Source organism: Chanodichthys erythropterus, chromosome 14, assembly GCF_024489055.1.
Source record: "Chanodichthys erythropterus isolate Z2021 chromosome 14, ASM2448905v1, whole genome shotgun sequence".
Taxonomy (NCBI): domain Eukaryota; kingdom Metazoa; phylum Chordata; class Actinopteri; order Cypriniformes; family Xenocyprididae; genus Chanodichthys; species Chanodichthys erythropterus.
In genome coordinates, this window is record NC_090234.1 from 47,391,002 (window position 1) to 47,418,279 (window position 27,278).

Below are 27,278 nucleotides of genomic sequence, written 5' to 3' on the forward strand. Positions count from 1 at the left end.
ATGTTTTTGGCCTAAAAGTACTCAATCTTGAAGTTTTTATAAATAAATACAGACACCTTTTGATGTAACACCAGCCATACTGGTACATACAGTACATACAGCCATACAGTACATATTTGACCTATTGAACATATTTATGGGCCAAAAATACTTAACATTGATCTTTCAATACATACTCATTGATTCACTCTGATCTTCCTTCAAGCCATATATGAACCCATTTTGACCTACTGAACAAATTTCTGGCAAATCTGTCCTCAGGCATGAACTTTTAATATAAGCTCATTGACTCCTTCTGATGACATGTCAGACTTAAAGTATTGTATATTTGACCTAAAGGACATATTTCTGGTCAAAGAGTACTCGATCTTGAACTTTTCATACATTACTATTGACTCCTTCTGATGTTACTTCAGCCATAACTGAGCCCATGTTTGACCTACAGAACATATTTCTGGCAAATTAGTCCTCGATTTTGAACTTTTAATACATAACTAAGTGCTTCTGAAATTACTTCACCCATAGAGAAGTCCATATTAGATCTACCGAACATATTTCTGGAAAATTAGTCCTTGATCAAGATCCTTCTATACTGATCATTGACAACTTCTGATGAAACGTCAACTATAGAGTACTGAATATTAGACATAATGGGCATGTTTGTGGCCTAAAAGTACTCAATCTTGAAGTTTTTATAAATACATACAGACACCTTTTGATGTAACACCAGCCATACTGGTACATACAGTACATACAGCCATACAGTACATATTTGACCTATTGAACATATTTCTGGCCCAAAAATACTTAACATTGAACTTTCAATACATACTCATTGATTCACTCTGATCTTCCTTCAAGCCATATATGAACCCATTTTGACCTACTGAACAAATTTCTGGCAAATCTGTCCTCAGGCATGAACTTTTAATATAAGCTCATTGACTCCTTCTGATGAAATGTCAGCCTTAAAGTATTGTATATTTGACCTATAGGACATATTTCTGGTCAAAGAGTACTCAATCTTGAACTTTTCATACATTACTATTGACTCCTTCTGATGTTACTTCAGCCATACATGAGCCCATGTTTGACCTACAGAACATATTTCTGGCAAATTAGTCCTCGATCAAGAACCTTCTATACTGACTCATTGACACCTTCTGATGAAATGTCAACTATAGATTATTGAATATTTGACCAAATGGACATATTTCTGGTCCAAGGGTACTCGATCTTGAACTTTTAACACATACTCCTTGATTCACTCTGATATTACTTCAGGCATATATGAACCCATTTTGACCTACTGAACAAATTCCTGGCAAATTTGTCCTCAGGCATGATCTTTTAATATAAACGCATTAACTCCTTCTGATGACATGTCAGCATTACAGTATTGAATATTTGACCTAAAGGACATATTTCTGGTCAAAGAGTACTCGATCTTGAACTTTTCATACATTACTATTGACTCCTTCTGATGTTACTTCAGCCATACATGAGCCCATGTTTGACGTACAGAACATATTTCTGGCAAATTAGTCCTCGATCAAGAACCTTCTATTCTGACTCATTGACACCTTGTGATGAAATGTCAACTATAGATTATTGAATATTTGACCAAATGGACATATTTCTGGTCCAAGGGTACTCGATCTTGAACTTTTAACACATACTCCTTGATTCACTCTGATATTACTTCAGGCATATATGAACCCATTTTGACCTACTGAACAAATTCCTGGCAAATTTGTCCTCAGGCATGATCTTTTAATATAAACGCATTAACTCCTTCTGATGACATGTCAGCATTACAGTATTGAATATTTGACCTAAAGGACATATTTCTGGTCAAAGAGTACTCGATCTTGAACTTTTCATACATTACTATTGACTCCTTCTGATGTTACTTCAGCCATACATGAGCCCATGTTTGACCTACAGAACATATTTCTGGCAAATTAGTCCTCGATCAAGAACCTTCTATACTGACTCATTGACACCTTCTGGTGAAATGTCAACTATAGATTATTGACATATTTCTAGTCCAAGGGTACTCGATCTTGAACTTTTAACACATACTCCTTGATTCAGTCTGATCTTACTTCAGGCATATATGAGCCCATGTTTGACCTACTGAATATATTTCTGGCAAATTAGTCCTCGATCTTGAACTTTTCATACATAACTATTGAGTGCTTCTGATGTTACTTCTCCCATAGAAAAGTCCATATTAGACCTACTGATCATGTTTCTGGCATTATTGTATTAAGTGCACTGATACAGTTTTTGATGCAAAAAGTTTACGTGTTTTCTTTCCTATGCATAAGGAGTAAGTTCCTTTTTGTATACAGTTCAAGGAAACAGTTGTTTGATTTGTGTTCTCTTCATTGCTCAAAGGAAAGTGTTCGTTCTTGTAAGGAATGCAGTGCAACAAGTAGCTGTTATGTTATCTCTTCACTGCGTAACGGATGAGTTAGTTCTTTCAGTTTTTGTTAGTTTTTGTATTCATTGCAATGCAATAAGCACATTTCTTATATTAAATTTCTTATATGCATAACACCAGTAAAACATTGCATACAATGCAATGAAAAAGTTAGTTCTTGTATTTATTGAAATGCAACGGCATATGTGATTTGTTTTCTGTTCAGTGCACAAAGAGTTCGTTCTTGTAAGGAATACAGTGCAAAAAGCACCTGTTATATGTTATCTCTTCAATAGATGAAGAATACGTTAGTTTTTGTATAAAATGCACAACATGTTTGTTTTTGTATGCATTGCAATGCAACGGTACATATGTTACATTAATAGTTTACATTACTTAACTTACGCACAGCGTAAGTTACAATGCAGTTAAACAGTGCATAACTAACATGTTGCAATGCGAACAGCACATATGTTATATTATTTTCTTCTATGCACAGCGTAATAGTGTTGATGCATTGCAATGCAACAGCATACGTGACTTGTTTTCTCTTCAATGCACAAAGAAAACAGTTAGTTTTTGTATCCAACTCAGTGCTACAGCACCTGTCATGTTACCTCTTCTCTGCAAAGCGGAATAACACTTGCAATGTAATGCACATGTTATATGTGTTATCTCTCAAAGCAAAACGGATGAGTTAGTTCATTCATCGCAACATATCGAGTTGTGTGTTATCTCTTTCAGTGCATGAGGAATACGTTAGTTGTGTACAATGCTATGAAATAGTGCAAATCTTACATGTTTTATTAATTTCTTCTATACAAGGCGTAATAAGTTCACTATTGTATGCAATGCATTGAAACAGTTATTTGATGTATTACAAAGCAACAGCACATTTGACTCGTATTCTCTTCATTGCACACAAAGGAAAGTGTTCGTTCTTGTACGGAATATGCAGTTCAACAAGCAGCGGTTGTTTATCTCTTCACTGCCTAACGGATTAAGTTGCAATGCAATGCACATGTTATGTATTATCTCTTCAATGCATAACGGAATAGTTATTTAACTTATTGTAACACAACGTGTTTTATGTTATCTATTCAATAGATGAAGAATACGTTCTTGTATACAATGCAAGGAAACAACTTACATGTGGCATTGCAACAGCACGTGTTATATTAATTTCTTCTATGCAATAGGATAACTATTGTATGAAATGCATTGGAAAGAGTTCTTGATGTATTTACAATGCAACAGCATATGTGATACATGTTATCTCCTTATGGCACAAAAGGAAAGAATTAGTTATTGTATGCATTGCAGTGCCACAAGCACCTGTGTTATCTTTTCAGTGCATGAGGAATATGTTAGTTCTTGTATACAATGCAAGGAACCAGTGTATAACTTACATGAAGCAACGCAACGGCACGTTATATTAATTTCTTCTGTGCACAGCGAATCTATTTAAATTAAAATTTACTATTGTATTCAATGCACTGATACAGTTTTTGATGCAAAAAGTTTATGTGTTTTCTTTTCCATGCATAAGGAGTAAGTTACTTTTTGTATACAGTACAAGGAAACAGTTGTTTGATTTGTATTCTCTTCAAGTGCTCAAAGGAAAGTGTTCGTTCTTGTAAGGAATGCAATGCAACAAGTAGCTGTTATGTTATCTCTTCACTGCGTAACGGATTAAGTTACTGCAATGCAATGCGCATGTTATGTGTTAATCTCTTCAACTCATGTTAGTTCTTTCATTTTTTGTTAGTTTTTGTATTCATTGCAATGCAATAAGCACATTTCTTATATTAAATTTCTTCTATGCATAACACCAGTAAAACATTGCATACAAGGCAATGAAAAAGTTAGTTCTTGTATTTATTGAAATGCAACGGCATATGTGATTTGTTTTCTGTTCAGTGCACGAAGAGTTCGTTCTTGTAAGGAATACAGTGCAAAAAGCACCTGTTATATGTTGTCTCTTCAATAGATGAAGAATACGTTAGTTTTTGTATAAAATGCACAACATGTTTGTTTTTGTATGCATTGCAACGCAACGGTACATATGTTACATTAATAGTTTACATTACTTAACTTACGCACAGCGTAAGTTACAATGCAGTTAAACAGTGCATAACTAACATGTTGCAATGCAAACAGCACATATGTTATATTAATTTCTTCTATGCACAGCGTAATAGTGTTGATGCATTGCAATGCAACAGCATACGTGACTTGATTTCTCTTCAATGCACAAAGAAAACAGTTAGTTTTTGTATCCAACTCAGTGCTACAGCACCTGTCATGTTACCTCTTCTCTGCAAAGCGGAATAAGACTTGCTTGTGGCACTGCAATGCATACAATAACTAATTCTTTCCTTTTGTGCCATAAGGAGATAACATGTATCACATATGCTGTTGCATTGTAAATACATCAAGAACTCTTTCCAATGCATTTCATACAATAGTTATCCTATTGCATAGAAGAAATTAATATAACACGTGCTGTTGCAATGCCACATGTAAGTTGTTTCCTTGCATTGTATACAAGAACGTATTCTTCATCTATTGAATAGATAACATAAAACACGTTGTGTTACAATAAGTTAAATAACTATTCCGTTATGCATTGAAGAGATAATACATAACATGTGCATTGCATTGCAACTTAATCCGTTAGGCAGTGAAGAGATAAACAACCGCTGCTTGTTGAACTGCATATTCCGTACAAGAACGAACACTTTCCTTTGTGTGCAATGAAGAGAATACGAGTCAAATGTGCTGTTGCTTTGTAATACATCAAATAACTGTTTCAATGCATTGCATACAATAGTGAACTTATTACGCCTTGTATAGAAGAAATTAATTTCTTCTATACAAGGCGTAATAAGTTCACTATTGTATGCAATGCATTGAAACAGTTATTTGATGTATTACAAAGCAACAGCACATTTGACTCGTATTCTCTTCATTGCACACAAAGGAAAGTGTTCGTTCTTGTACGGAATATGCAGTTCAACAAGCAGCGGTTGTTTATCTCTTCACTACCTAACGGATTAAGTTGCAATGCAATGCACATGTTATGTGTTATCTCTTCAACTCATGTTAGTTCTTTCATTTTTTGTTAGTTTTTGTATTCATTGCAATGCAATAAGAACATTTCTTATATTAAATTTCTTATATGCATAACACCAGTAAAACATTGCATACAAATGCAATGAAAAAGTTAGTTCTTGTATTTATTGAAATGCAACGGCATATGTGATTTGTTTTCTGTTCAGTGCACAAAGAGTTCGTTCTTGTAAGGAATACAGTGCAAAAAGCACCTGTTATATGTTATCTCTTCAATAGATGAAGAATGCGTTAGTTTATGTATAAAATGCACAACATGTTTGTTTTTGTATGCATTGCACTGCAACGGTACATATGTTACATTAATAGTTTACAATACTTCACTTACGCACAGCGTAAGTTACAATGCAGTTAAACAGTGCATAACTAACATGTTGCAATGCAAACAGCACATATGTTATATTAATTTCTTCTATGCACAGCGTAATAGTGTTGATGCATTGCACTGCAACAGCATACGTGACTTGTTTTCTCTTCAATGCACAAAGAAAACAGTTAGTTTTTGTATCCAACTCAGTGCTACAGGCACCTGTCATGTTACCTCTTCTCTGCAAAACGGAATAACACTGCAATGTAATGCACATGTTATATGTGTTATCTCTCAAAGCAAAACGGATGAGTTAGATCATTCATCGCAACATATCGAGTTGTGTGTTATCTCTTTCAGTGCATGAGGAATACGTTAGTTGTGTACAATGCTATGAAATAGTGCAAATCTTACATGTTTTATTAATTTCTTCTATACAAGGCGTAAAAAGTTCACTATTGTATGCAATGCATTGAAACAGTTATTTGATGTATTACAAAGCAACAGCACATTTGACTCGTATTCTCTTCATTGCACACAAAGGAAAGTGTTCGTTCTTGTACGGAATATGCAGTTCAACAAGCAGCGGTTGTTTATCTCTTCACTGCCTAACGGATTAAGTTGCAATGCAATGCACATGTTATGTATTATCTCTTCAATGCATAACGGAATAGTTATTTAACTTATCGTAACACAACGTGTTTTATGTTATCTATTCAATGGATGAAGAATACGTTCTTGTATACAATGCAAGGAAACAACTTACATGTGGCATTGCAACAGCACGTGTTATATTAATTTCTTCTATGCAATAGGATAACTATTGTATGAAATGCATTGGAAAGAGTTCTTGATGTATTTACAATGCAACAGCATATGTGATACATGTTATCTCCTTATGGCACAAAAGGAAAGAATTAGTTATTGTATGCATTGCAGTGCCACAAGCACCCGTGTTATCTTTTCAGTGCATGAGGAATATGTTAGTTCTTGTATACAATGCAAGGAACCAGTGTATAACTTACATGAAGCAACGCAACGGCACGTTATATTAATTTCTTCTGTGCACAGCGAAATTAACTAATCTATTTAAATTAAAATTTACTATTGTATTCAATGCACTGATACAGTTTTTGATGAAAAAAGTTTATGTGTTTTCTTTTCCATGCATAAGGAGTAAGTTACTTTTTGTATACAGTACAAGGAAACAGTTGTTTGATTTGTATTCTCTTCAGTGCTCAAAGGAAAGTGTTCGTTCTTGTAAGGAATGCAGTGCAACAAGTAGCTGTTATGTTATCTCTTCACTGCGTAACGGATTAAGTTACTGCAATGCAAATGCGCATGTTATGTGTTAATCTCTTCAACTCATGTTAGTTCTTTCATTTTTTGTTAGTTTTTGTATTCATTGCAATGCAATAAGCACATTTCTTATATTAAATTTCTTCTATGCATAACACAAGTAAAACATTGTATACAATGCAATGAAAAAGTTAGTTCTTGTATTTATTGAAATGCAACGGCATATGTGATTTGTTTTCTGTTCAGTGCACAAAGAGTTCGTTCTTGTAAGGAATACAGTGCAAAAAGCACCTGTTATATGTTATCTCTTCAATAGATGAAGAACACGTTAGTTTTTGTATAAAATGCACAACATGTTTGTTTTTGTATGCATTGCAATGCAACGGTACATATGTTACATTAATAGTTTACAATACTTAACTTACGCACAGCGTAAGTTACAATGCAGTTAAGCAGTGCATAACTAACATGTTGCAATGCAAACAGCACATATGTTATATTAATTTCTTCTATGCACAGCGTAATAGTGTTGATGCATTGCAATGCAACTGCATACGTGACTTGTTTTCTCTTCAATGCACAAAGAAAACAGTTAGTTTTTGTATCTAACTCAGTGCTACAGGCACCTGTCATGTTACCTCTTCTCTGCAAAACGGAATAACACTGCAATGTAATGCACATGTTATATGTGTTATCTCTCAAAGCAAAACGGATGAGTTAGATCATTCATAGCAACATATCGAGTTGTGTGTTATCTCGTTGAGTGCATGAGGAATACGTTAATTGTATACAATGCTATGAAGTAGTGCAAATCTTACATGTTTTATTAATTTCTTCTATACAAGGCGTAATAAGTTCACTATTGTATGCAATGCATTGAAACAGTTATTTGATGTATTACAAAGCAACAGCACATTTGACTCGTATTCTCTTCATTGCACACAAAGGAAAGTGTTCGTTCTTGTACGGAATATGCAGTTCAACAAGCAGCGGTTGTTTATCTCTTCACTACCTAACGGATTAAGTTGCAATGCAATGCACATGTTATGTGTTATCTCTTCAACTCATGTTCGTTCTTTCATTTTTTGTTAGTTTTTGTATTCATTGCAATGCAATAAGAACATTTCTTATATTAAATTTCTTATATGCATAACACCAGTAAAACATTGCATACAAATGCAATGAAAAAGTTAGTTCTTGTATTTATTGAAATGCAACGGCATATGTGATTTGTTTTCTGTTCAGTGCACAAAGAGTTCGTTCTTGTAAGGAATACAGTGCAAAAAGCACCTGTTATATGTTATCTCTTCAATAGATGAAGAATGCGTTAGTTTATGTATAAAATGCACAACATGTTTGTTTTTGTATGCATTGCACTGCAACGGTACATATGTTACATTAATAGTTTACAATACTTCACTTACGCACAGCGTAAGTTACAATGCAGTTAAACAGTGCATAACTAACATGTTGCAATGCAAACAGCACATATGTTATATTAATTTCTTCTATGCACAGCGTAATAGTGTTGATGCATTGCACTGCAACAGCATCCATGACTTGTTTTCTCTTCAATGCACAAAGAAAACAGTTAGTTTTTGTATCCAACTCAGTGCTACAGGCACCTGTCATGTTACCTCTTCTCTGCAAAACGGAATAACACTGCAATGTAATGCACATGTTATATGTGTTATCTCTCAAAGCAAAACGGATGAGTTAGATCATTCATCGCAACATATCGAGTTGTGTGTTATCTCTTTCAGTGCATGAGGAATACGTTAGTTGTGTACAATGCTATGAAATAGTGCAAATCTTACATGTTTTATTAATTTCTTCTATACAAGGCGTAAAAAGTTCACTATTGTATGCAATGCATTGAAACAGTTATTTGATGTTTTACAAAGCAACAGCACATTTGACTCGTATTCTCTTCATTGCACACAAAGGAAAGTGTTCGTTCTTGTACGGAATATGCAGTTCAACAAGCAGCGGTTGTTTATCTCTTCACTGCCTAACGGATTAAGTTGCAATGCAATGCACATGTTATGTATTATCTCTTCAATGCATAACGGAATAGTTATTTAACTTATCGTAACACAACGTGTTTTATGTTATCTATTCAATGGATGAAGAATACGTTCTTGTATACAATGCAAGGAAACAACTTACATGTGGCATTGCAACAGCACGTGTTATATTAATTTCTTCTATGCAATAGGATAACTATTGTATGAAATGCATTGGAAAGAGTTCTTGATGTATTTACAATGCAACAGCATATGTGATACATGTTATCTCCTTATGGCACAAAAGGAAAGAATTAGTTATTGTATGCATTGCAGTGCCACAAGCACCCGTGTTATCTTTTCAGTGCATGAGGAATATGTTAGTTCTTGTATACAATGCAAGGAACCAGTGTATAACTTACATGAAGCAACGCAACGGCACGTTATATTAATTTCTTCTGTGCACAGCGAAATTAACTAATCTATTTAAATTAAAATTTACTATTGTATTCAATGCACTGATACAGTTTTTGATGAAAAAAGTTTATGTGTTTTCTTTTCCATGCATAAGGAGTAAGTTACTTTTTGTATACAGTACAAGGAAACAGTTGTTTGATTTGTATTCTCTTCAGTGCTCAAAGGAAAGTGTTCGTTCTTGTAAGGAATGCAGTGCAACAAGTAGCTGTTATGTTATCTCTTCACTGCGTAACGGATTAAGTTACTGCAATGCAAATGCGCATGTTATGTGTTAATCTCTTCAACTCATGTTAGTTCTTTCATTTTTTGTTAGTTTTTGTATTCATTGCAATGCAATAAGCACATTTCTTATATTAAATTTCTTCTATGCATAACACAAGTAAAACATTGTATACAATGCAATGAAAAAGTTAGTTCTTGTATTTATTGAAATGCAACGGCATATGTGATTTGTTTTCTGTTCAGTGCACAAAGAGTTCGTTCTTGTAAGGAATACAGTGCAAAAAGCACCTGTTATATGTTATCTCTTCAATAGATGAAGAACACGTTAGTTTTTGTATAAAATGCACAACATGTTTGTTTTTGTATGCATTGCAATGCAACGGTACATATGTTACATTAATAGTTTACAATACTTAACTTACGCACAGCGTAAGTTACAATGCAGTTAAGCAGTGCATAACTAACATGTTGCAATGCAAACAGCACATATGTTATATTAATTTCTTCTATGCACAGCGTAATAGTGTTGATGCATTGCAATGCAACTGCATACGTGACTTGTTTTCTCTTCAATGCACAAAGAAAACAGTTAGTTTTTGTATCTAACTCAGTGCTACAGGCACCTGTCATGTTACCTCTTCTCTGCAAAACGGAATAACACTGCAATGTAATGCACATGTTATATGTGTTATCTCTCAAAGCAAAACGGATGAGTTAGATCATTCATAGCAACATATCGAGTTGTGTGTTATCTCGTTGAGTGCATGAGGAATACGTTAATTGTATACAATGCTATGAAGTAGTGCAAATCTTACATGTTTTATTAATTTCTTCTATACAAGGCGTAATAAGTTCACTATTGTATGCAATGCATTGAAACAGTTATTTGATGTATTACAAAGCAACAGTACATTTGACTCGTATTCTCTTCATTGCACACAAAGGAAAGTGTTCGTTCTTGTACGGAATGCAGTTCAACAAGCAGGCGGTTGTTTATCTATTCACTGCCTTACGGGTTAAGTCAGTAGCCCCTGCTCAATCTTGAACTTTTCATATAGTACTTTTGACTCCTTCTGATGTTACTTTAGCCATAACTGAGCCCATGTTTGACCTACTTATAGTTCTGGCAAATTAGTCCTCGATTTTGAACTTTTAATACATAACTAAGTGCTTCTGAAGTTACTTGACCTAATGGACATATTTCTGGTCCAAGGGTGCGCAATCTTGAACCTTCATTACATACTCATTGATTCACTCTGATCTTACTTCAGGCATATATGAACCCATTTTGACCTACTGAACAAATTTCTGGCAAGTTTGTCCTCAGGCATGAATATAAGCTCACTGACTCCTTCTGTTGACATGTCAGCCTTACAGTATTGCATATTTGACCTAAAGGACATATTTCTGGTCAAAGAGTACTCGATCTTGAACTTTTCATATATTACTATTGACTCCTTCTGATGTTACTTCAGCCATAACTGAGCCCATGTTTGACCTACTGAACATAGTTCTGGCAAATTTGTCCTCAGGAATGAACTTTGTATAGAAGCTCATTGACTCCTTCTGATGTTACTTCAGCCATACATGAGCCCATGTTTGACCTACAGAACATATTTCTGGCAAATTAGTCCTCCATCAAGAACCTTCTATACTGACTCATTGACACCTTTGGATGAAATGTCAACTATAGAGTATTGAATATTTGACATAATGGACATGTTTCCAGCCTAAAAGTACTCAATCTTGAAGTTTTTATAAATAGATAATGACAGCTTCTGATGTCACACCAGCCATACTGTAGTACATATTTGACCTATTGAACATATTTTTGGCCCAAAACTACTCGACCTTGAACTTTCATTACATACTCGTTGATTCACTCTGATATTCCTTCAAGCCATATATTAACCCATTTTGACCTACTGAACAAATTTCTGGCAAATTTGTCCTCAGACATGAACTTTTAATATAAGCTCATAGAATCCTTCTGATGACACGTCAGCCATACAGTATTGCATATTTCACCTAAAGGACATATTTCTGGCCAAAGACTACTCATTCTTGAACTTTTTATATATACACATTAAAGCTTTCCTCATCAGCTGTACAGAAGTTCACATTAGACCTAATGAACATATTTCTGGCAGATTAGTTCTCGATCATTAATTTTCTGTATTGACTCATTGACTCCTTCTGATGTTAATTCAGGCAGACAATAGTCCAATTTGAACCAAACAATATATTTTTGGTCCAAGAGTACTTGATCATGAGCTTTCTATACATACTCATTGATTTTATCTGATGTTACGTCTGCCAGACAGTGGTCAGACAGAACATATTTCTGGCAAATCAGTCCTTGATCAAGAACCTTCTATACTGACTCATTGACACCTTCTGATGAAATGTCAACTATAGATTATTAAATATTTGACCAAATGGACATATTTCTGGTCCAAGGGTACTTGATCTTGAACTTTTAACACATAGTCCTTGATTCGCTCTGATCTTACTTCAGGCATATATGAACCCATTTTGACCTACTGAACATATTTCTGGCAAATTAGTCCTCGATCAAGAACCTTCTATACTGACTCATTGACACCTTCTGATGAAATGTCAACTATTGATTATTGAATATTTGACCAAATGGACATATTTCTGGTCCAAGGGTACTCGATCTTGAACTTTTATCACATACTCCTTGATTCACTCTGATATTACTTCAGGCATATATGAACCCATTTTGACCTACTGAACAAATATCTGGCAAGTTTGTCCTCAGGCATGAATACAAGCTCACTGACTCCTTCTGTTGACATGTCAGCCTTACAGTATTGCATATTTGACCTAAAGGACATATTTCTGGTCAAAGAGTACTCGATCTTGAACTTTTCATACATTACTATTGACTCCTTCTGATGTTACTTCAGCCATAACTGAGCCCATGTTTGACCTACAGAACATATTTCTGGCAAATTAGTCCTCGATCAAGAACCTTCTATACTGACTCATTGACACCTTCTGATGAAATGTCAACTATGGATTATTGAATATTTGACCAAATGGACATATTTCTGGTCCAAGGGTACTCGATCTTGAACTTTTATCACATACTCCTTGATTCACTCTGATATTACTTCAGGCATATATGAACCCATTTTGACCTACTGAACAAATTCCTTTCAAATTTGTCCTCAGGCATGATCTTTTAATATAAACGCATTAACTCCTTCTGATGACATGTCAGCATTACAGTATTGAATATTTGACTAAAGGACATATTTCTGGTTAAAGAGTACTCGATCTTGAACTTTTCATACATTACTATTGACTCCTTCTGATGTTACTTCAGCCATACCTGAGCCCATGTTTGACCTACTGAACATATTTCTGGCAAATTAGTCCTCGATTTTAAACTTTTAATACATAACTAAGTGCTTCTGAAGTTACTTGACCTAATGGACATATCTCTGGTCCAAGGGTACGCAATCTTGAACTTTCATTACATACTCATTGATTCACTCTGATCTTACTTCAGCCATATCTGAGCCCATGTTTGACCTACTGAACATAGTTCTGGCAAATTTGTCCTCAGGAATGAACTTTGTATAGAAGCTCATTGACTCCTTCTGATGTTACTTCAGCCATTCATGAGCACATATTAGACCTACTGAACATATTTCTGGCAAATTAGTCCATGATCAATAACTTTACATACATACTTATTGACTCCTCCTGATTTTATTTCAGCCATAAAATAAGTCCATATTAGACCTTTTAAACATTTTTTTTGTCCCCAGAGTCCTCGATCATGAATTTTCTATACATACTCTTTGCTTCACTCTGATGTTACTTCAGCCATACATGAGCCCATGTTTGACCTACAGAACATATTTCTGGCAAATTAGACCTCGATCAAGAACCTTCTATACTGACTCACTGACACCTTCTGATGAAATGTCAACTATAGATTATTGAATATTTGACCAAATGGACATATTTCTGGTCCAAGGGTACTCCATCTTGAACTTTTAACACATACTCCTTGATTCACTCTGATATTACCTCAGGCATATATGAACCCATTTTGACCTACTGAACAAATTCCTTTCAAATTTGTCCTCAGGCATGATCTTTTAATATAAACGCATTAACTCCTTCTGATGACATGTCAGCATTACAGTATTGAATATTTGACCTAAAGGACATATTTCTGGTTAAAGAGTACTCGATCTTGAACTTTTCATACATTACTATTGACTCCTGATGTTACTTCAGCCATACCTGAGCCCATGTTTGAACTACTGAACATATTTCTGGCAAATTAGTCCATGATCAATAACTTTACATACATACTTATTGACTCCTCCTGATTTTATTTCAGCCATAAAATAAGTCCATATTAGACCTTTTAAACATTTTTTTTGTCCCCAGAGTCCTCGATCATGAATTTTCTATACATACTCTTTGCTTCACTCTGATGTTACTTCAGCCATACATGAGCCCATGTTTGACCTACAGAACATATTTCTGGCAAATTAGACCTCGATCAAGAACCTTCTATACTGACTCACTGACACCTTCTGATGAAATGTCAACTATAGATTATTGAATATTTGACCAAATGGACATATTTCTGGTCCAAGGGTACTCCATCTTGAACTTTTAACACATACTCCTTGATTCACTCTGATATTACCTCAGGCATATATGAACCCATTTTGACCTACTGAACAAATTCCTTTCAAATTTGTCCTCAGGCATGATCTTTTAATATAAACGCATTAACTCCTTCTGATGACATGTCAGCATTACAGTATTGAATATTTGACCTAAAGGACATATTTCTGGTTAAAGAGTACTCGATCTTGAACTTTTCATACATTACTATTGACTCCTGATGTTACTTCAGCCATACCTGAGCCCATGTTTGAACTACTGAACATATTTCTGGCAAATTAGTCCTCGATTTTGAACTTTTAATACATAACTAAGTGCTTCTGAAATTACTTCACCCATAGAGAAGTCCATATTAGATCTACTGAACATATTTCTGGAAAATTAGTCCTTGATCAAGAACCTTCTATACTGATCATTGACAACTTCTGATGAAACGTCAACTATAGAGTACTGAATATTAGACACAATGGGCATGTTTGTGGCCTAAAAGTACTCAATCTTGAAGTTTTTATAAATACATACAGACACCTTTTGATGTAACACCAGCCATACTGGTACATACAGTACATACAGCCATACAGTACATATTTGACCTATTGAACATATTTCTGGCCCAAAACTACTTAACATTGAACTTTCAATACATACTCATTGATTCACTCTGATCTTCCTTCAAGCCATATATGAACCCATTTTGACCTACTGAACAAATTTCTGGCAAATCTGTCCTCAGGCATGAACTTTTAATATAAGCTCATTGACTCCTTCTGATGACATGTCAGCCTTAAAGTATTGTATATTTGACCTAAAGGACATATTTCTGGTCAAAGAGTACTCGATCTTGAACTTTTCATACATTACTATTGACTCCTTCTGATGTTACTTCAGCCATACCTGAGCCAATGTTTGACCTACTGAACATATCTCTGGCAAATTTGTCCTCAGGAATGAACTTTGTATAGAAGCTCATTTACTCCTTCTGATGTTACTTCACCCATACATGAGCCCATGTTTGACCTACAGAACATATTTCTGGCAAATTAGTCCTTGATCAAGAACCTTCTATACTGACTCATTGACACCTTTGGATGAAATGTCAACTATAGAGTATTGAATATTTGACATAATGGACATGTTTCCAGCATAAAAGTACTCAATCTTGAACTTTTTATAAATAGATAATGACAGCTTCTGATGTCACACCATCCATACTGTAGTACATATTTGACCTATTGAACATATTTTTGGCCCAAAACTACTAGACCTTGAACTTTCATTACATACTCGTTGATTCACTCTGATATTCCTTCAAGCCATATATTAACCCATTTTGACCTACTGAACAAATTTCTGGCAAATTTGTCCTCAGACATGAACTTTTAAGATAAGCTCATAGAATCCTTCTGATGACACGTCAGCCATACAGTATTGCATATTTCACCTAAAGGACATATTTCTGGTCAAAGAGTACTCGATCTTGAACTTTTCATACATTACTATTGACTCCTTCTGAAGTTAATTCAGCCATACATGAGCCCATGTTTGACCTACAGAACATATTTCTGGCAAATTAGTCCTCCATCAAGAACCTTCTATACTGTCTCATTGACACCTTTGGATGAAATGTCAACTATAGAGTATTGAATATTTGACATAATGGACATGTTTCCAGCCTAAAAGTACTCAATCTTGAAGTTTTTATAAATAGATAATGACAGCTTCTGATGTCACACCAGCCATACTGTAGTACATATTTGACCTATTGAACATATTTTTGGCCCAAAACTACTCGACCTTGAACTTTCATTACATACTCGTTGATTCACTCTGATATTCCTTCAAGCCATATATTAACCCATTTTGACCTACTGAACAAATTTCTGGCAAATTTGTCCTCAGACATGAACTTTTAATATAAGCTCATAGAATCCTTCTGATGACACGTCAGCCATACAGTATTGCATATTTCACCTAAAGGACATATTTCTGGCCAAAGACTACTCATTCTTGAACTTTTTATATATACACATTAAAGCTTTCCTCATCAGCTGTACAGAAGTTCACATTAGACCTAATGAACATATTTCTGGCAGATTAGTTCTCGATCATTAATTTTCTGTACTGACTCATTGATTCCTTCTGATGTTAATTCAGACAGACAATAGTCCAATTTGAACCAAACAATATATTTTTGGTCCAAGAGTACTTGATCATGAGCTTTCTATACATACTCATTGATTTTATCTGATGTTACGTCTGCCAGACAGTGGTCAGACAGAACATATTTCTGGCAAATCAGTCCTTGATCAAGAACATTCTATACTGACTCATTGACACCTTCTGATGAAATGTCAACTATAGATTATTAAATATTTGACCAAATGGACATATTTCTGGTCCAAGGGAACTTGATCTTGAACTTTTAACACATAGTCCTTGATTCGCTCTGATCTTACTTCAGGCATATATGAACCCATTTTGACCTACTGAACATATTTCTGGCAAATTAGTCCTCGATCAAGAACCTTCTATACTGACTCATTGACACCTTCTGATGAAATGTCAACTATGGATTATTGAATATTTGACCAAATGGACATATTTCTGGTCCAAGGGTACTCGATCTTGAACTTTTATCACATACTCCTTGATTCACTCTGATATTACTTCAGGCATATATGAACCCATTTTGACCTACTGAACAAATATCTGGCAAGTTTGTCCTCAGGCATGAATACAAGCTCACTGACTCCTTCTGTTGACATGTCAGCCTTACAGTATTGCATATTTGACCTAAAGGACGTATTTCTGGTCAAAGAGTACTCGATCTTGAACTTTTCATACATTACTATTGACTCCTTCTGATGTTACTTCAGCCATAACTGAGCCCATGTTTGACCTACAGAACATATTTCTGGCAAATTAGTCCTCGATCAAGAACCTTCTATACTGACTCATTGACACCTTCTGATGAAATGTCAACTATGGATTATTGAATATTTGACCAAATGGACATATTTCTGGTCCAAGGGTACTCGATCTTGAACTTTTATCACATACTCCTTGATTCACTCTGATATTACTTCAGGCATATATGAACCCATTTTGACCTACTGAACAAATTCCTTTCAAATTTGTCCTCAGGCATGATCTTTTAATATAAACGCATTAACTCCTTCTGATGACATGTCAGCATTACAGTATTGAATATTTGACCTAAAGGACATATTTCTGGTTAAAGAGTACTCGATCTTGAACTTTTCATACATTACTATTGACTCCTTCTGATGTTACTTCAGCCATACCTGAGCCCATGTTTGACCTACTGAACAAATTTCTGGCAAATTTGTCCTCAGACATGAACTTTTAATATAAGCTCATAGAATCCTTCTGATGACACGTCAGCCATACAGTATTGCATATTTCACCTAAAGGACATCTTTCTGGCCAAAGACTACTCATTCTTGAACTTTTTATATATACACATTAAAGCTTTCCTCATCAGCTGTACAGAAGTTCACATTAGACCTACTGAACATATTTCTGGCAGATTAGTTCTCGATCATTAATTTTCTGTACTGACTCATAGACTCCTTCTGATGTTAATTCAGACAGACAATAGTCCAATTTGAACCAAACAATATATTTTTGGTCCAAGAGTACTTGATCATGAGCTTTCTATACATACTCATTGATTTTATCTGATGTTACGTCTGCCAGACAGTGGTCAGACAGAACATATTTCTGGCAAATCAGTCCTTGATCAAGAACCTTCTATACTGACTCATTGACACCTTCTGATGAAATGTCAACTATAGATTATTAAATATTTGACCAAATGGACATATTTCTGGTCCAAGGGAACTTGATCTTGAACTTTTAACACATACTCCTTGATTCACTCTGATCTTACTTCAGGCATATATGAACCCATTTTGACCTACTGAACAAATATCTGGCAAGTTTGTCCTCAGGCATGAATATAAGCTCACTGACTCCTTCTGTTGACATGTCAGCCTTACAGTATTGCATATTTGACCTAAAGGACATATTTCTGGTCAAAGAGTACTCGATCTTGAACTTTTCATACATTACTATTGACTCCTTCTGATGTTACTTCAGCCATAACTGAGCCCATGTTTGACCTACAGAACATATTTCTGGCAAATTAGTCCTCGATCAAGAACCTTCTATACTGACTCATTGACACCTTCTGATGAAATGTCAACTATGGATTATTGAATATTTGACCAAATGGACATATTTCTGGTCCAAGGGTACTCGATCTTGAACTTTTATCACATACTCCTTGATTCACTCTGATATTACTTCAGGCATATATGATCCCATTTTGACCTACTGAACAAATTCCTTTCAAATTTGTCCTCAGGCATGATCTTTTAATATAAACGCATTAACTCCTTCTGATGACATGTCAGCATTACAGTATTGAATATTTGACCTAAAGGACATATTTCTGGTTAAAGAGTACTCGATCTTGAACTTTTCATACATTACTATTGAATCCTTCTGATGTTACTTCAGCCATACCTGAGCCCATGTTTGACCTACTGAACATATTTCTGGCAAATTAGTCCTCGATTTTAAACTTTTAATACATAACTAAGTGCTTCTGAAGTTACTTGACCTAATGGACATATCTCTGGTCCAAGGGTACGCAATCTTGAACTTTCATTACATACTCATTGATTCACTCTGATCTTACTTCAGCCATATCTGAGCCCATGTTTGACCTACTGAACATAGTTCTGGCAAATTTGTCCTCAGGAATGAACTTTGTATAGAAGCTCCTTGACTCCTTCTGATGTTACTTCAGCCATTCATGAGCACATATTAGACCTACTGAACATATTTCTGGCAAATTAGTCCATGATCAATAACTTTACATACATACTTATTGACTCCTCCTGATTTTATTTCAGCCATAAAATAAGTCCATATTAGACCTTTTAAACATTTTTTTTGTCCCCAGAGTCCTCGATCATGAATTTTCTATACATACTCTTTGCTTCACTCTGATGTTACTTCAGCCATACATGAGCCCATGTTTGACCTACAGAACATATTTCTGGCAAATTAGACCTCGATCAAGAACCTTCTATACTGACTCACTGACACCTTCTGATGAAATGTCAACTATAGATTATTGAATATTTGACCAAATGGACATATTTCTGGTCCAAGGGTACTCCATCTTGAACTTTTAACACATACTCCTTGATTCACTCTGATATTACCTCAGGCATATATGAACCCATTTTGACCTACTGAACAAATTCCTTTCAAATTTGTCCTCAGGCATGATCTTTTAATATAAACGCATTAACTCCTTCTGATGACATGTCAGCATTACAGTATTGAATATTTGACCTAAAGGACATATTTCTGGTTAAAGAGTACTCGATCTTGAACTTTTCATACATTACTATTGACTCCTGATGTTACTTAAGCCATACCTGAGCCCATGTTTGAACTACTGAACATATTTCTGGCAAATTAGTCCATGATCAATAACTTTACATACATACTTATTGACTCCTCCTGATTTTATTTCAGCCATAAAATAAGTCCATATTAGACCTTTTAAACATTTTTTTTGTCCCCAGAGTCCTCGATCATGAATTTTCTATACATACTCTTTGCTTCACTCTGATGTTACTTCAGCCATACATGAGCCCATGTTTGACCTACAGAACATATTTCTGGCAAATTAGACCTCGATCAAGAACCTTCTATACTGACTCACTGACACCTTCTGATGAAATGTCAACTATAGATTATTGAATATTTGACCAAATGGACATATTTCTGGTCCAAGGGTACTCCATCTTGAACTTTTAACACATACTCCTTGATTCACTCTGATATTACCTCAGGCATATATGAACCCATTTTGACCTACTGAACAAATTCCTTTCAAATTTGTCCTCAGGCATGATCTTTTAATATAAACGCATTAACTCCTTCTGATGACATGTCAGCATTACAGTATTGAATATTTGACCTAAAGGACATATTTCTGGTTAAAGAGTACTCGATCTTGAACTTTTCATACATTACTATTGACTCCTGATGTTACTTCAGCCATACCTGAGCCCATGTTTGAACTACTGAACATATTTCTGGCAAATTAGTCCTCGATTTTGAACTTTTAATACATAACTAAGTGCTTCTGAAATTACTTCACCCATAGAGAAGTCCATATTAGATCTACTGAACATATTTCTGGAAAATTAGTCCTTGATCAAGAACCTTCTATACTGATCATTGACAACTTCTGATGAAACGTCAACTATAGAGTACTGAATATTAGACACAATGGGCATGTTTGTGGCCTAAAAGTACTCAATCTTGAAGTTTTTATAAATACATACAGACACCTTTTGATGTAACACCAGCCATACTGGTACATACAGTACATACAGCCATACAGTACATATTTGACCTATTGAACATATTTCTGGCCCAAAACTACTTAACATTGAACTTTCAATACATACTCATTGATTCACTCTGATCTTCCTTCAAGCCATATATGAACCCATTTTGACCTACTGAACAAATTTCTGGCAAATCTGTCCTCAGGCATGAACTTTTAATATAAGCTCATTGACTCCTTCTGATGACATGTCAGCCTTAAAGTATTGTATATTTGACCTAAAGGACATATTTCTGGTCAAAGAGTACTCGATCTTGAACTTTTCATACATTACTATTGACTCCTTCTGATGTTACTTCAGCCATACCTGAGCCAATGTTTGACCTACTGAACATATCTCTGGCAAATTTGTCCTCAGGAATGAACTTTGTATAGAAGCTCATTTACTCCTTCTGATGTTACTTCACCCATACATGAGCCCATGTTTGACCTACAGAACATATTTCTGGCAAATTAGTCCTTGATCAAGAACCTTCTATACTGACTCATTGACACCTTTGGATGAAATGTCAACTATAGAGTATTGAATATTTGACATAATGGACATGTTTCCAGCATAAAAGTACTCAATCTTGAACTTTTTATAAATAGATAATGACAGCTTCTGATGTCACACCATCCATACTGTAGTACATATTTGACCTATTGAACATATTTTTGGCCCAAAACTACTAGACCTTGAACTTTCATTACATACTCGTTGATTCACTCTGATATTCCTTCAAGCCATATATTAACCCATTTTGACCTACTGAACAAATTTCTGGCAAATTTGTCCTCAGACATGAACTTTTAAGATAAGCTCATAGAATCCTTCTGATGACACGTCAGCCATACAGTATTGCATATTTCACCTAAAGGACATATTTCTGGTCAAAGAGTACTCGATCTTGAACTTTTCATACATTACTATTGACTCCTTCTGAAGTTAATTCAGCCATACATGAGCCCATGTTTGACCTACAGAACATATTTCTGGCAAATTAGTCCTCCATCAAGAACCTTCTATACTGTCTCATTGACACCTTTGGATGAAATGTCAACTATAGAGTATTGAATATTTGACATAATGGACATGTTTCCAGCCTAAAAGTACTCAATCTTGAAGTTTTTATAAATAGATAATGACAGCTTCTGATGTCACACCAGCCATACTGTAGTACATATTTGACCTATTGAACATATTTTTGGCCCAAAACTACTCGACCTTGAACTTTCATTACATACTCGTTGATTCACTCTGATATTCCTTCAAGCCATATATTAACCCATTTTGACCTACTGAACAAATTTCTGGCAAATTTGTCCTCAGACATGAACTTTTAATATAAGCTCATAGAATCCTTCTGATGACACGTCAGCCATACAGTATTGCATATTTCACCTAAAGGACATATTTCTGGCCAAAGACTACTCATTCTTGAACTTTTTATATATACACATTAAAGCTTTCCTCATCAGCTGTACAGAAGTTCACATTAGACCTAATGAACATATTTCTGGCAGATTAGTTCTCGATCATTAATTTTCTGTACTGACTCATTGATTCCTTCTGATGTTAATTCAGACAGACAATAGTCCAATTTGAACCAAACAATATATTTTTGGTCCAAGAGTACTTGATCATGAGCTTTCTATACATACTCATTGATTTTATCTGATGTTACGTCTGCCAGACAGTGGTCAGACAGAACATATTTCTGGCAAATCAGTCCTTGATCAAGAACATTCTATACTGACTCATTGACACCTTCTGATGAAATGTCAACTATAGATTATTAAATATTTGACCAAATGGACATATTTCTGGTCCAAGGGTACTTGATCTTGAACTTTTAACACATAGTCCTTGATTCGCTCTGATCTTACTTCAGGCATATATGAACCCATTTTGACCTACTGAACATATTTCTGGCAAATTAGTCCTCGATCAAGAACCTTCTATACTGACTCATTGACACCTTCTGATGAAATGTCAACTATGGATTATTGAATATTTGACCAAATGGACATATTTCTGGTCCAAGGGTACTCGATCTTGAACTTTTATCACATACTCCTTGATTCACTCTGATATTACTTCAGGCATATATGAACCCATTTTGACCTACTGAACAAATATCTGGCAAGTTTGTCCTCAGGCATGAATACAAGCTCACTGACTCCTTCTGTTGACATGTCAGCCTTACAGTATTGCATATTTGACCTAAAGGACGTATTTCTGGTCAAAGAGTACTCGATCTTGAACTTTTCATACATTACTATTGACTCCTTCTGATGTTACTTCAGCCATAACTGAGCCCATGTTTGACCTACAGAACATATTTCTGGCAAATTAGTCCTCGATCAAGAACCTTCTATACTGACTCATTGACACCTTCTGATGAAATGTCAACTATGGATTATTGAATATTTGACCAAATGGACATATTTCTGGTCCAAGGGTACTCGATCTTGAACTTTTATCACATACTCCTTGATTCACTCTGATATTACTTCAGGCATATATGAACCCATTTTGACCTACTGAACAAATTCCTTTCAAATTTGTCCTCAGGCATGATCTTTTAATATAAACGCATTAACTCCTTCTGATGACATGTCAGCATTACAGTATTGAATATTTGACCTAAAGGACATATTTCTGGTTAAAGAGTACTCGATCTTGAACTTTTCATACATTACTATTGACTCCTTCTGATGTTACTTCAGCCATACCTGAGCCCATGTTTGACCTACTGAACAAATTTCTGGCAAATTTGTCCTCAGACATGAACTTTTAATATAAGCTCATAGAATCCTTCTGATGACACGTCAGCCATACAGTATTGCATATTTCACCTAAAGGACATCTTTCTGGCCAAAGACTACTCATTCTTGAACTTTTTATATATACACATTAAAGCTTTCCTCATCAGCTGTACAGAAGTTCACATTAGACCTACTGAACATATTTCTGGCAGATTAGTTCTCGATCATTAATTTTCTGTACTGACTCATAGACTCCTTCTGATGTTAATTCAGACAGACAATAGTCCAATTTGAACCAAACAATATATTTTTGGTCCAAGAGTACTTGATCATGAGCTTTCTATACATACTCATTGATTTTATCTGATGTTACGTCTGCCAGACAGTGGTCAGACAGAACATATTTCTGGCAAATCAGTCCTTGATCAAGAACCTTCTATACTGACTCATTGACACCTTCTGATGAAATGTCAACTATAGATTATTAAATATTTGACCAAATGGACATATTTCTGGTCCAAGGGAACTTGATCTTGAACTTTTAACACATACTCCTTGATTCACTCTGATCTTACTTCAGGCATATATGAACCCATTTTGACCTACTGAACAAATATCTGGCAAGTTTGTCCTCAGGCATGAATATAAGCTCACTGACTCCTTCTGTTGACATGTCAGCCTTACAGTATTGCATATTTGACCTAAAGGACATATTTCTGGTCAAAGAGTACTCGATCTTGAACTTTTCATACATTACTATTGACTCCTTCTGATGTTACTTCAGCCATAACTGAGCCCATGTTTGACCTACAGAACATATTTCTGGCAAATTAGTCCTCGATCAAGAACCTTCTATACTGACTCATTGACACCTTCTGATGAAATGTCAACTATGGATTATTGAATATTTGACCAAATGGACATATTTCTGGTCCAAGGGTACTCGATCTTGAACTTTTATCACATACTCCTTGATTCACTCTGATATTACTTCAGGCATATATGATCCCATTTTGACCTACTGAACAAATTCCTTTCAAATTTGTCCTCAGGCATGATCTTTTAATATAAACGCATTAACTCCTTCTGATGACATGTCAGCATTACAGTATTGAATATTTGACCTAAAGGACATATTTCTGGTTAAAGAGTACTCGATCTTGAACTTTTCATACATTACTATTGAATCCTTCTGATGTTACTTCAGCCATACCTGAGCCCATGTTTGACCTACTGAACATATTTCTGGCAAATTAGTCCTCGATTTTAAACTTTTAATACATAACTAAGTGCTTCTGAAGTTACTTGACCTAATGGACATATCTCTGGTCCAAGGGTACGCAATCTTGAACTTTCATTACATACTCATTGATTCACTCTGATCTTACTTCAGCCATATCTGAGCCCATGTTTGACCTACTGAACATAGTTCTGGCAAATTTGTCCTCAGGAATGAACTTTGTATAGAAGCTCCTTGACTCCTTCTGATGTTACTTCAGCCATTCATGAGCACATATTAGACCTACTGAACATATTTCTGGCAAATTAGTCCATGATCAATAACTTTACATACATACTTATTGACTCCTCCTGATTTTATTTCAGCCATAAAATAAGTCCATATTAGACCTTTTAAACATTTTTTTTGTCCCCAGAGTCCTCGATCATGAATTTTCTATACATACTCTTTGCTTCACTCTGATGTTACTTCAGCCATACATGAGCCCATGTTTGACCTACAGAACATATTTCTGGCAAATTAGACCTCGATCAAGAACCTTCTATACTGACTCACTGACACCTTCTGATGAAATGTCAACTATAGATTATTGAATATTTGACCAAATGGACATATTTCTGGTCCAAGGGTACTCGATCTTGAACTTTTATCACATACTCCTTGATTCACTCTGATATTACTTCAGGCATATATGAACCCATTTTGACCTACTGAACAAATTCCTTTCAAATTTGTCCTCAGGCATGATCTTTTAATATAAACGCATTAACTCCTTCTGATGACATGTCAGCATTACAGTATTGAATATTTGACCTAAAGGACATATTTCTGGTTAAAGAGTACTCGATCTTGAACTTTTCATACATTACTATTGACTCCTTCTGATGTTACTTCAGCCATACCTGAGCCCATGTTTGACCTACTGAACATATTTCTGGCAAATTAGTCCTCGATTTTGAACTTTTAATACATAACTAAGTGCTTCTGAAATTACTTCACCCATAGAGAAGTCCATATTAGATCTACTGAACATATTTCTGGAAAATTAGTCCTTGATCAAGAACCTTCTATACTGATCATTGACAACTTCTGATGAAACGTCAACTATAGAGTACTGAATATTAGACACAATGGGCATGTTTGTGGCCTAAAAGTACTCAATCTTGAAGTTTTTATAAATACATACAGACACCTTTTGATGTAACACCAGCCATACTGGTACATACAGTACATACAGCCATACAGTACATATTTGACCTATTGAACATATTTCTGGCCCAAAACTACTTAACATTGAACTTTCAATACATACTCATTGATTCACTCTGATCTTCCTTCAAGCCATATATGAACCCATTTTGACCTACTGAACAAATTTCTGGCAAATCTGTCCTCAGGCATGAACTTTTAATATAAGCTCATTGACTCCTTCTGATGACATGTCAGCCTTAAAGTATTGTATATTTGACCTAAAGGACATATTTCTGGTCAAAGAGTACTCGATCTTGAACTTTTCATACATTACTATTGACTCCTTCTGATGTTACTTCAGCCATACCTGAGCCAATGTTTGACCTACTGAACATATCTCTGGCAAATTTGTCCTCAGGAATGAACTTTGTATAGAAGCTCATTTACTCCTTCTGATGTTACTTCACCCATACATGAGCCCATGTTTGACCTACAGAACATATTTCTGGCAAATTAGTCCTTGATCAAGAACCTTCTATACTGACTCATTGACACCTTTGGATGAAATGTCAACTATAGAGTATTGAATATTTGACATAATGGACATGTTTCCAGCATAAAAGTACTCAATCTTGAACTTTTTATAAATAGATAATGACAGCTTCTGATGTCACACCATCCATACTGTAGTACATATTTGACCTATTGAACATATTTTTGGCCCAAAACTACTCGACCTTGAACTTTCATTACATACTCGTTGATTCACTCTGATATTCCTTCAAGCCATATATTAACCCATTTTGACCTACTGAACAAATTTCTGGCAAATTTGTCCTCAGACATGAACTTTTAAGATAAGCTCATAGAATCCTTCTGATGACACGTCAGCCATACAGTATTGCATATTTCACCTAAAGGACATATTTCTGGTCAAAGAGTACTCGATCTTGAACTTTTCATACATTACTATTGACTCCTTCTGAAGTTAATTCAGCCATACATGAGCCCATGTTTGACCTACAGAACATATTTCTGGCAAATTAGTCCTCCATCAAGAACCTTCTATACTGTCTCATTGA